Genomic DNA, 12,622 nt, shown 5'->3' with positions numbered 1-12,622 from the left:
GTGGAAAAAAGGGTATGTCAGGAAAAGAGAAAATCAGTCCTATTGACAGCCAAGAACCTGGGAAACTGGTGACCGACGGCTTGTGGGCCAGATCAGCCTGGAGAACACAGGATCTCCCCTGCAGATGCTACAGTGCTGGTGAAACGCTCGCCGTCACCAATGATGGCGTTGTCTCCGTATGGTTCCCCATGGACGTCCTAGAGGTTGGCTAAAGGTGCTCCTCAATAGAAGGTCGCTCCCCCACACAGGGAGTAGTTCTTCCGAGTCGGTCTCATTGGGAATGGTGGAGCTGGATAGTGAATACATAGGGTGGACTTTAAGGGAGGTTGAACGAAATCTCTGGTATCCTTGATGATGATCCCTGCACCAGGGGAAACCTGCACCAGAGCAACCATTTATGATACTGACCACCTCATAAAGGGGTGCAAACGGTTCCCATGTCGCCGATTGCAGCACATACTTAGAGGTAACAAATATTTCTCTAGAACAATGTGTTTCGGAGAAATTAACGTTCTGAGTCATAAGAGCTTATTGAAATTTATGCAAGTGCGACAGCTACAACTGCTGGATATAGTATGTATTCTTTACTGAGTAACGAATACACTCTTTGATCAGATGTATCCTGACACGCCTCGCAGTGCGTCCTTGACCTCTACATGTCACGAGAAACGCCACCCCTTGTCTCCCACATAAAACAAGGGAGAAGCATTGCGTTGTCAGTGGAGAAGTAGTAATAGCGGAATGGATCTCCCAGGAGAAATCACTGACTTCGAACACGCACTAGGCATTGGAAATAATCTGAATAACAAACCCGTTAAGGAGATTTCAATCCCTATGTAGCTGCCCTCGTCGCCTGTTGGTGGTGTTACTGTGAAGTAAAAACGCGAAGAAATAATCACAGCTATACCAAGAGCAGGCAGTCCTCTTGTACTGATCGACAGGGGGGGAGTTTGTAAAAAATCGTATGAAAGCAAAGGAAAGGAATCATTGGTGAGTTCCAAAGTCCTACCAGCAGTTCAGCTAGAGCAAAGACTGTGAGTAGGCAGGAAAAAAAGAATTAGATACAACGGTCGAACGGTTCCTCAGAAGCCACACTTTTTTATAGTCAGTGCTAAGTGGGCTTGAGATGATGCAGAGAGGTGCACCACTGAAGAGTGGATGACTGGAAGTGAGTAATTTCGACTGATAAACCACACTATACCATGTGGCAACCCGATGAAAGGGTTTCGAATTTTCGAATACCTGCAGAACGATATCCGCCATCAACAGCTGTTCCTTGTTGCTGCCACAGGTACAGTGCGCTTGTAAGCCCTGTCTTAAATGTAAACATAATTGTTTTACGCTTAACATTCGGTGCACGAATTCCGCTTTCCCAACGATTCTGATTTCCGTGAACGTTAGCAGCACTTAGTTCAGATACTCAGTGAAACATTACACAACGTTTCCAGTGTTGCCTAACTTGGTGAAGTAATTTACCGTTGACACAGTATTCCATTTGGTGCGTTACTCGTCCCACTGCAAAACTAACCCACTGTTAAACAGGTCTCTACTACGCATGTTGTTGGCAGGATGCACATTCCGGAAACAAAGCACCATACTTCAGTAAAGAAATTAATATCATTGTTTCATCACTCACTAACGGCTCGTCAGAATGTTGACCGGACGAGATGGCGGATTGGTAAAACAATGGACTCGCGTTCGAAAGAGCTGTGTTTCAAACTCCCGTCCGGGCTTCCAGATTTAAGTTTTCGGTGATTTCCCAAAAACTGCTTAAGAAAAATGCAGGGATGGTACCTTTGAAGCAGCACTACTGTTTCTTTACTAAATCAGAGCTTAAGCCCTGTATTTAATGTCTTCGTCCATGTTAACACGATAAATTCTTATCTTACTTCTACCATTCGTCGTATAGGCTATCATTTTAGGAATATACGATGTTTATTTATATTTTACATACTACATGTATCTGAGCTGAAAGTGCAAAGAGGGACACCATGTGTACGGTGTGTAAGTGATGGAGGCAGTTTGTCACAAAGTTTCCTTGATACAAGTCTCAGTTCTCAGTCGTGGTTCTTTCCCAGCCAACTAAATTCAAATTACAGCGCGATGAAAATATACTGAATAGGTTGTATGCAACTTGTAATTCCTGGCGAAATTTTTCTGGATTTTATTGATGTTCTTATGCTTTTACCGCTGTTAATGTTCATTTATTGATACAATTTACTCTTACATTTCACTATTTTTTCAGTGAAGTCGGTACCCAAGTACGATAGCCGTTCAGTAAGTAATGCAACACATTTTTACCCTGACCAATTTCGGTTAAAACGCGAAATGGTACGTCGTGGAATATTCGTACTTCTGCCCCTATAGTTCCATGAAATTTCGACAGGTGGCGCTGCTATACGTACCGTTCAAAATGGCATTTGGAACGGAGGTATGTTTCAAGCGGAGAGCTGTCATTGAGCTTTTTTAGCGGAATTCCAGAACATAGCATATACTCATAGGCTGTTGCAGAATTCCTGCAGAGACCTGACAATGAACAAAAGAGAGCTGGACGAGGGATCTGTCCTCCTCGCAACAAGGTCGCGAAAAACTGTCCTGCTGTGACTGGCCGGCCGGAGTCGCCGAGCGGTTCTAGGTGCTACAGTCTGGAACCGCGCGACCGCTACGGTTGCCTCGGGCATGGATGTGTGTGATGTCCTTAGATTAGTTAGGTTTAAGTAGTTCTAAGTTCTAGGGGACTGATGACCTCAGAAGTTAAGTCCCGGAGTGCTCAGAGCCATTTGAACCATTTTGCTGTGAGTGCTGCAATGTTGGAACGTGTAGACACTCTCATTTGAGGTGATCGACGGATGGTAAGCAGACACTTCGCTGCTCAACTGGAGGGCCCTGTTAGTAGTGCCGGCCCACTCGCCCACCAGCTGGGATACCGCTACCCCCAAGGTGTGCGCTCGCTGGGTTCCTCTCCGCCTAACAGAAGACAATAAAGAGTGACGAAGGACCATCTGTGCGAAGCTGCTTGCTAGTTACAGGGCTGATAGTGATAATTTTTTAACGAGCATCGTCACAGGCGATGAAACATGAGTTCATCACATCGAACAGAATAGAAAACGGCAATGCGTGGGGTGGTGCCACACCATCTCTCCTCCGAAGAAAAATCGCAAAGCCACACCATCAGCCGATAAAGTCATGGTGTGGGTATTATGGAACTCTGAAGAGACTATTCTGTTACATGTCGTCCCTCATTGAACAACAATCAACCCGGAAGTGTGCTGTGCTCCCCTTAGGAAATTGAAGAAGCGACTTCAGCGTATTCGTCGCCACGAAAATGCAAACGAACTTCTCCATCTCCATGACAACGTAAGGCCTACAAACGTCTACCCACCCGAGAGAAGCTCACAAAACTTCATTGGACTGTTCCTCCTCATCTGCCGCACAATCCGGGTCTCGCACTTTCAGACTTCCATCTGTTTGGTGCAATGAAGGATGCTCTCAACGGGAAGCAGTAAGTGCATGATTGGGAGGTTACTGATGCAGCAAAACGTCGGTTGCGACGTCGAACAGTAGAGTGGTTCCATGCGGGCAGACAGGCGCTCCCCGTAAGGGGGTGTAGGGAGGAGATTATGTAGCCAGGAGAATGGGGAATAATATGGTGTATTCAACACTGAATGAAACCAACCCGATTTCAGAAAAAAAAGTGTTGCATTGCTTATGAAACGTCCCTCGTATTACCTATTATTTTGTAACCGTTGCAAAATGTTAGTCGTATCAGCAGGGAGACTAGGTACGTGGTGTTTATTTTCTTTTTATTTCAGCTCGGCCTTTGTCTGAAATGTCAAAATGGTGACATGGTTGTGATAAACATGTCAGTGATGGTTGTCAGACGTGACAGTACATACCGGAAGGTTCTTTTAGTTCTTTTACTCGCTGTTTTGAAGTAAAGATGACGAGGATAAATAGATCCAGACTAAATGCTTACAACAGTTTGGGAAGTAAAAAAAGGATTATCATGTCTTAAATCTGCAGGAGACTGTAAAATCAGTTATCATATTTTAGCAAAGATGTGAAATGAATTTCCAAGCTGAAACTGACGATGAAAACATAGTTTGGTGTTTACCACTGTTGCTTATTTTCCAAATGGAAAATATTTGCTGATGAAGACGAGAAGAGATTTAAGTAGTATGTTCCTCTAGCTTTTAATCTTCACTACGGTTTTCCGTCTAAAGCAGTAGCGAATATTAACATTGTTTTGTTAGGGAAGGGGGGGAGGGCGGGGGAGGCACCTAGGGCCACATATGTGCCGATGTTGATGTTGTTATTAATTCGTAACGTACATAAATTGGAATGATATGAACTTCCAACAAATAGGTATAGTAACGGCTCCAAAACTCAGCCGCCTGCCCCAAAGTACTGATGGTTAAATGTCGTCACTTCCTGCCGGCTGCTCCTTGTTTCAGATTGCTGCCACCCTAGGCGACACCAAAGCTGTGCCCTGATGCAGTGTTATTGTGTTTTTTGTGTGAGCGGATGATTGATTAATAACAATAATTATACTTGTATACAAATACATTTTGCAAAATGAAACGCGATCATTAACGTTTACTAAATGTTCTGACTGCCATTTTTCTTCTACTCATTGTGTTTTATTCAACGGCCCTAAAGCAGAACGACCATGAGAAAGACACACTATTTAAAAAGTGCACCAAAACGACAATTTTGAAGGTAGAAAAATGAAAATTTATACAATACTTCACACGAAATTAACACATTAACTGTTAAGTTTCTTGGATTATATATAGTTAACATTTTTAATATATGCGCTTTTGTCTCAGAAATTATTCAAGAGATTTCTACAAAATTTTCTCTGTTTATTCTCGTTGCATATAATAAGTTTCTCTCATACGGTTTTTGGTGTTTGGGTTATATGGAATAGGAGAATATTAGATATCTTTAATTATAATTCTGTAAGCTAAATTGCAAGCACTTTGATCCAAATCTCAGCTTACAACCAGAATTACAAAATTTTCCTCTTGAGACAATAAATACTGGATTTGTAGAAATAAGTGTACTCATTTCATAATTCTAGCCTTCGTAGATTCTAACAAAAAGGTATATAACTTTAAGGAACAAAAATGTCAGAAAATGCAATTTTAAGTCTAACTTAACATTTTTTCTTGTGTCACCTCTTCAGAAGGCCCCAGATTTGCACTTAGGGTCCTCTGTCCCTTCAAGTCTTCTCTTATGGTTTCTTGTCTCCTTCCTTCTTTACGTTACCAGGTCTTCATCTGACTTTTCAGCTACAGAGAGGCGCTGTTAATCTATTTTTCTCAAGATGTCTTACGTGAAACTTCCTCTCTTAAATCCAGTTCTCGCTAATATCTTCATCCTGCCTGCGTTCCCACCACTAGATACAAGAATCTAACACTTGCGTAAACTTCCGTCAATAGCAAAAGAAAAACAAGAATTGCTTTTTCTGAAACAAAGCAGCCGCGCGGGATTAGCCGAGCGGTCTGAGGCGCTGCTGTCATGGACTGTGCGGCTGGTCCCGGCGGAGGTTCGAGTCCTCCCTCGGGCATGGGTGTGTGTGTTTGTCCTTCGGATAATTTAGGCTAAGTAGTGTCTAAGCTTAGCGACTGATGACCTTAGCAGTTAAGTCCCATATGATTTCACACACATTTGAACTTTTTTTTTTTAAACAAAGCAGTTAGTTTGTTATTGTATCTAAGATACGAAACAGATTCACAGGTGACGTACAGAACCAAACATCATTTATCACAGCTTTCTACATGTATACCGAGCAAGTTTTCTTGAAAGTAATCCACGGAACTGTTGTTCACGGAGCTTGTATTGAAGTGTCGCTTCGAGAAGTGGCGCGGCAGGAAGGTTGCGTCACACATCTGATTATTTTTCAGACACTTCGAATGCATTGTCATCATTGAAACATCGCCCACGGGTTCTCCTAATAAATAAAAAATAAGTTTAAAATTGAAATTTTCCATCAATTTCATGAACGTATCGTAATTTTTTATATTCCTTGCGAAAAATATGTATACATTTTAAGATGATCGTCGCTGTAACGAATACTGACGAATCCATGTTACTCCCGTGTCAAAATTTATACCACAGAATCTGATCGGTACAAGTCAGGCAAGCTCATGAGTAGCCAGTACTGGAAAACGAACAATAAAACACAACCCGTCTTACACCCTCTATCCCCGCAATGGGCGCGCTATTTACCGCTCTTGCCCTCAGATACGCGGCCAGTTTAGCTTAGGTTACGGCCGAAGTCGTCAACTTCAGTTAAAAACGCCGCGCGGTACTGGCCAAGAGGTCTAGGGCGCTGCAGTCATGGACTGTGCGGCTGGTCCCGGCGGAGGTTCGAGTCCTCCCTCGGGCATGGGTGTGTGTGTTTGTCCTTAGGATAATTTAGGTTATGCAGTGTGTAAGCTTGGGGACTAATGACCTTAGCAGTTAAGTCCCATAAGATTTCACACATATTCAGTTAAAAATTAAGCACATGTTACAGTATTACCGTCTCTGTATTTTTGTTACTGAGCAGGAAAACTGCTCTTAAAATTCTATTAAAGTTTGTTGACGCATTTGAATTCGTTTGTTAGTTGCTGGATACGTACCATTATACAATGGACGTCTGAAAAATTCGATGAATGTTATTATAAAGTAAAATAAACAGGAATTACTACCAAAATATCTTTACTAGCCTTCAAAGTAATCACCATTAGCCAGAATATACTTGTGACAGCGGTTGTAAAGTGTTGGAAACTGTCAGGAAACGCTTCTTGCGTAGTCGTTTGAAGCACCGCGGTCACGCGTTATTCGTTATCGGCGACATTTCCGAGTTCAACTTTCACGCTCCACGCAAAGTGACTTCATTGACACCCTCTTTATTACACATATTTGGCACCGACTGACTTCTTTTTTGTTTCTCCCCCTTAATTTAGCTCTCGAAAGGCTTACGCTTCGCAGACGTTTCACGGGACTACCGTTCTTCGAGAGGTTCCACAAGAAGCTGTTTCGAACAGCTTTACAAGCGATGTCAGAAGTGAGTTGCAGCTAAAGGTGATTACTCTGAAAGCCAGTAAAGGTTGAGTAGTTGATTCGGGCTGCATGCGGCCCGCGAGCCGCAGTTTGGAGACCACTTGTCTAAAGAACTTTACCAAAGGCTGACTATACGACTTATATAGGCAGAAATAACTCACTAAAAGGAGATAGAGCACTTTTAACAGAGTCACGAGTTAAAAGAAGGCTTGAAGAATAAGTTGAAAATGCCATGATAAAAATCAATGAAATATCTATTTGGAATAGCAGCTAATAACAATGTGAAAACAAAAAACAAGAAAGGAAGTAAAAAGAAGAAGAAACACAAAACCACATTTAGTGAAACAGAGGATGATGCTGACTACTTATGTAGTTTGTTGTGACCAATTTTTATGTTACTGATAAAGAAACATGGATCCATTGTATGGAATATAAGATGTGGGCTCATGAGTTACCTACCCCTGAATCAAATAAGTATTATGCATGTCAAACTTCTGAGAGCGCAACCGAAACCGACAAGTCCAAAGTTCTTACATGTTTTTCTGAATTACTATTATAGTGTCTAAATTGGTCTTAAAAACGCTTTGCTGCTTAATTAATATAATTTTTTGTTTTTTATATTCTTAATACAATTCTTTTTCTAAAAAATATTTTTTTTCTGATCTAAACAACCCATGCCAGCCAAGTCCAATGTTTTTGACAACCAACCAGGAACCGGCATATTGTCACAAAAATTTATTCCGCCAAATCTTTTTTTTTACTGAAAAGCCAGATTCTTCTAGGGTCTCAAATTTGTGGGAGAATATAACAAGGTTACAAATCACAAGATACACTAATAACAGATAGGGCACTGGAGACATTTCCGCTTCAGTAACAGAAAATCATAAACTGGTAGAGGCAGCCCTAGGCTCCCCGAAGTGGTTCTTATAGTTTTAACAACACAGCGGGCTTTTGACAGCGGATTTGACGAATAAAGAAGTTATGATTCGTATTTCTTCTACACTTCGCCAAATGGCTGAAATGCCGCACTGGTGGTGGCTCCGCAAATGCTGAAGAGGGTGCTTAAGTTGGTGGCGCGGCTAACGTACAAAGCGAGTGGAACCTCCTCCAAGCCGCAGCGCGTTGTGCGCCTAAGGCGGCCCGTGATGCGCTGTTCTATGGCTGCTATTAAAATATAATACTGCTCATTAGTGGTGGGGAGGCTATCAACTCCCGCGGCGTCTCAGAGGGTGATCGAGCGGTGTAACTGGAGCAGACGCCTCGCCTCGCCCTCGCACCCTCCCCCGCAAGCTGCAGCTTCCGCCAGCAGCTCCGCGCTCTCTAATTGCGTTTATCGGCTCTCCAAGTTCCGACTGTCGCGTCTACCATATCAGTTTCTGGCCGCATTATATCTCAAAAACCATGAGATAGCAACGTGTGCGTCATAAACCCCCAAGAACAGGCAGCTAATTCGTCTCATATAACTGTTGGCTCCTCTTGAGAATAAACCATCAAATCTGGGTTAGTTAGCCAAGATAGATCCCTCCACCTGAACATTTACACTCAGAAAGTCACCTTACGGTTGTAACAGAGGGTACTGTTGTGGAAGAGGGTACATTTCCGCCATATCGTATCCCACCATATCCAGTTCCCGGTGCGAATTTTGGGCGGGATGAACGAGTGTTCGTAAGCAACCGAACGAATTATCATCATCATTATCAACAACAACATTATCATCATCTCCTTACAAGGACTGGTGTCACCTATTCCGGTCTCTTCATCCATCCATCCATCTCTTGCTAGGTCTACTTAGTTCTCTCTTTCGAGTCGACAAGTAATTCGTTATGTTCTCCTTGGCAATCGGTTTTCTGTTAACATGACCCTTCCGTTTCATTCTGTTCTCTTCTATCTTGGCCTTAACAGAAGAGATTTTTAAATCTGATCTTATTGTCGCATTCCTTATTTTATCCATTTTGTTACAGCTTCTTCCATATCTCATGAACTTCATCTTTGCTGCCTGTATTTTGCCTTTTTGGTTACTGTCAATGGTTTGGAACCATATACAAGAGTGGGTGCAGCCGTAATTTTGTAGAAATTCATTCGTTTTTCCTTTCTTGTTTTTCTTCCCAAAGTTCTTCCAATTTTCCCTCAAATAGGTTGATGTTTTTCAATCTTCTTCTTAATGTATTTGTCTTAGTTGAAACTAATACCACAACCTAGATACTGAAGAGGGATACTTGTTTTAGAATTTTGTTATTTATTGCTTTCGATCTGACTGGATCCTTTGAAAGCCATTGCTTTTGTCTTAGTTTCAGTTACATTTAAGTTGTACTATATCACGTTTTGGTTTAGTCGGCAGCCTGTTCTTTGTAAATTATCTTCTGTTTCCTGCATAATTATCTGGACACGAGCATATAACAGAGTATTTAATGAAATTACTGTCCCCAAGTAATTATCTAAAACTAAGAGTATTTAATAGTACGCTAAGTCCTGTTTTAATTTATAAGTGTATTTCATCGTTCCATTCCATAAAAAAGTCCTTAATATAAGAATTAAATAAATTTGGTGTTAGATTGTACTATTGTTCAACACGTTGGTTCATTAAAATTTCATCTGACATAGTCGATATTGGACTTATTACTGTGTTTGTATTTACATATAGTGCCTTTGTGGTATTAATAAGGTGGTTATGAAAGTCTTTTATCTTCAATATTTTTCACAAAAGGGGTCTTTTTATCTTATAAAATGGTTTCTTACAATCAATAAATGCTAAATGCGCCTCTAAACCAAATTTCCGACGTTTTTCAATAATTTGTATTATTATAAACATATTATCATTAGACGAATGGTTCTTTCCGAAACCTGACTGCCCTTCTGAGATTATTGCAACGGTGATAGTTCGTAATGTTTGATTTAGAATTTTCCCATAAACATTAAATCCAGCATATGTAATTTTACTTTCATGGGCTTTTCGAAAGTCAAATGGAAGTAAGATATTGGTAATTCTTCTAGGTGTGTACGCTCTTGGAATTTTAACAATAAACCACACTATGATGCACAACGCCTCTTTTGTAGCATCTGGCCGCGGAAGTTGGCTAGCACCACCACGAGGCTCTTGCGCATACTAAACAAACGCGGGCCGAAACGCTCTGCTTGTATATTGATTTTATTTATTTACTCTGTCAATTCTCTCTGATGTGGATCTGAGATTCCGACGTTATCCACTGGGACATTTATATACGAGTTGCTAGTTAATTAGCTTCATGTTCCTCGAATCATTTTGCACGATAAATCGTAATGGTGTGGAGAGCCATTTTACAATCACATCCCAAATTAATTTGTACGTATCGCTACACGCTTAACATTTCTTTCTTTTTCGAAAACAAATTTGCAGTTGCGAGTTAATAGTTTTCAACCACCCCCTTTTGCACATTGCGATAGCAGAAATTCTTCTAGGAAATAGAAGGTGAAACTTTCTCTGTTTGCTTTCAAATTTTACTTTGCTGTCTCTCAAAGATTTTACATCACTGGATAGGTGCAACTCTGTGCGCCCATTTTTTTTTTTACTAAATGTGGAATAATGAATGTCATTTTTCCTTCTGGTATTGTAATTGTTTTCCTCTTTGTGCCTTTTGAACTGTAAAAAGTTGTTTACAAAAAACGTCATGGTTCAAACGGCTCTAAGCACTATGGACTTAACATCTGAGGTCATCAGTCCCCTAGAATTAGACCTACGTAAACCTAACTAACCTATCACACACATCCATGCCCGAGGCAATATTCGAACCTACGACAGTAGCAGTCTCGTGGTTCTGGACTGAAACGCCTAGAACCGCTCGGCCACACCAGCCGGCAAAAGGTCATGAGAGAATACATATACTGTGAAACAGTAGTCAGAATGTCCAGCTCCTCAAAAAGATGTCGACAAGATCATCGTGAGTGAGCACCACATATTATTCGTACAGCACTTTTTGCACAATGAAAACTTCCTTTCTTAAAAACGAGTTGCGCAGAAATATAGTTAGGTATGACATCATTGAATGAAAATATGCAAGGTGTGTAAACTTACTGATTTGTCTCTCCTCAATATTTGCAATGATTTTAAGTGCAAATGTGGGTAAACTGATTTGTATTAGGAGTTCCAAAATGTGCTTTTTCCAATTTAAATTCTCATCTATGTGGATACTTAAGAATTTTGAAATCTCCGCCGTATTTATTACTTCCTCACTATGTATTATGTTTATCATTTGCATAGTACCCCTAGATGTGCAGAAGTGAATATGTCGTGTCTTTTGAAAATTGAGGATGAGACCAATGGCAGAAAACAAGTGAATAATAGTTTTAAGAAGTTTGTTTACCACTTGTTCTGTTTCCGCATGTATGTTTAGATTAATTGCAATACTAGTGACATCTGCAAAAGTTGTGGATTACATATTGCAGATAAGACCGGGTTTATTATATGGGAACAAATCTTTAGTACTCTATAGGAAACATTATCAAAACCAGATGAACTTTTATTTAGGAGAGAATGAATTATCTTCTTAATTTCAGAAGTCTGAAAAGTTCGGTGAATGGTATCAAAAATAAAGGAAACAAGAGTTACAAATAAAATACTTTTACTAGCTTTAAGAGTGATCACCATTAGCTACAACAACTTTCCGACATCGGTTGGAAAGCTGTTGGAAACTTCAGCGAACGCTTCTTGTGGAATCGATCAAATCACTACAGTCACATGTTGCTGCATATTCGCATCATTACAGAGACGAGACCTGGAACGACCAGCAAGATCCACAGACCAAAGTACAGTCAGTGGCCTGATGATCGTCGTCTCCCCCACCTCCCACGCTTGGAGAGCCCTAGATCAAGCCCTCGCTGTCGAAAAAGGCGATCGAAATCGTCTTAATCTTGGATTTTGTCAGCCGACGTTTCTTGGGGTGCGAGTAAAACAATAAATACCACGCCACTGACTGTCGCTTGGTCTCCAAATCGTAACGGTAGTACCAGGTCATGTAATCACGCGGATATCCAACAACGCGTACGTTGCTTCGAGTGATTGCACTTGAAGCGTTTGGTGACGCTTCAAAGAGCTTTACATTCGGTATCAGACTTGTGTCATAGTTAACTGAGATTATTTTGGAGGCCAGTAAAGATATTTTTTAAATCCTATTCTCCTTGTTTTCTGAGACCATTCACCGAACTTTCTGGCGCATCTTGTATAGTGTGAAAAGTTAGAGTATGCAATTTCAGACACATGTCATCGCAGAAGGCGTAGCTTGTTTACAACAATCTTGTTGAAGCATTTACAGTTTATGTAAACTCAATATTCCTGATTTAATTTCGTATATTTATACTCTTATGCGCACAAAAATTCCATAGTCTTATGCTGTATGATACAGTATGTTGTTCTTTGCATGAAGACGAAAAACCGAAAAAACCATATAGCTAAAACGTTTAGGTTCAGCCATTTGCCATAAGAATAATTGCCAGCTTGTTGGGATATAGAAGACACTTAAGTTAACATATTTTGCATATTTTCACTCATTTATGTCTTATATTACTATTTTGTGGTGTAACTCCTGGCTTAGGCGGA

The 12,622-nt window shown here is 40.8% G+C and overlaps 1 protein-coding gene across 1 annotated transcript in view; it reads right to left on the bottom strand.

Annotated features, from left to right (window-relative positions):
• Window positions 1-12,622, bottom strand: part of LOC126094592 (allatostatins) — a 531,980-nt gene that overhangs the window by 237,894 nt on the left and 281,464 nt on the right. The gene's annotated exons all lie outside the window — the stretch shown is intronic.

This window comes from Schistocerca cancellata, chromosome 8 (genome assembly GCF_023864275.1).
Source record: "Schistocerca cancellata isolate TAMUIC-IGC-003103 chromosome 8, iqSchCanc2.1, whole genome shotgun sequence".
Taxonomy (NCBI): Eukaryota; Metazoa; Arthropoda; class Insecta; order Orthoptera; family Acrididae; genus Schistocerca; species Schistocerca cancellata.
This window is presented reverse-complemented; position numbering and strand designations above follow the sequence as displayed.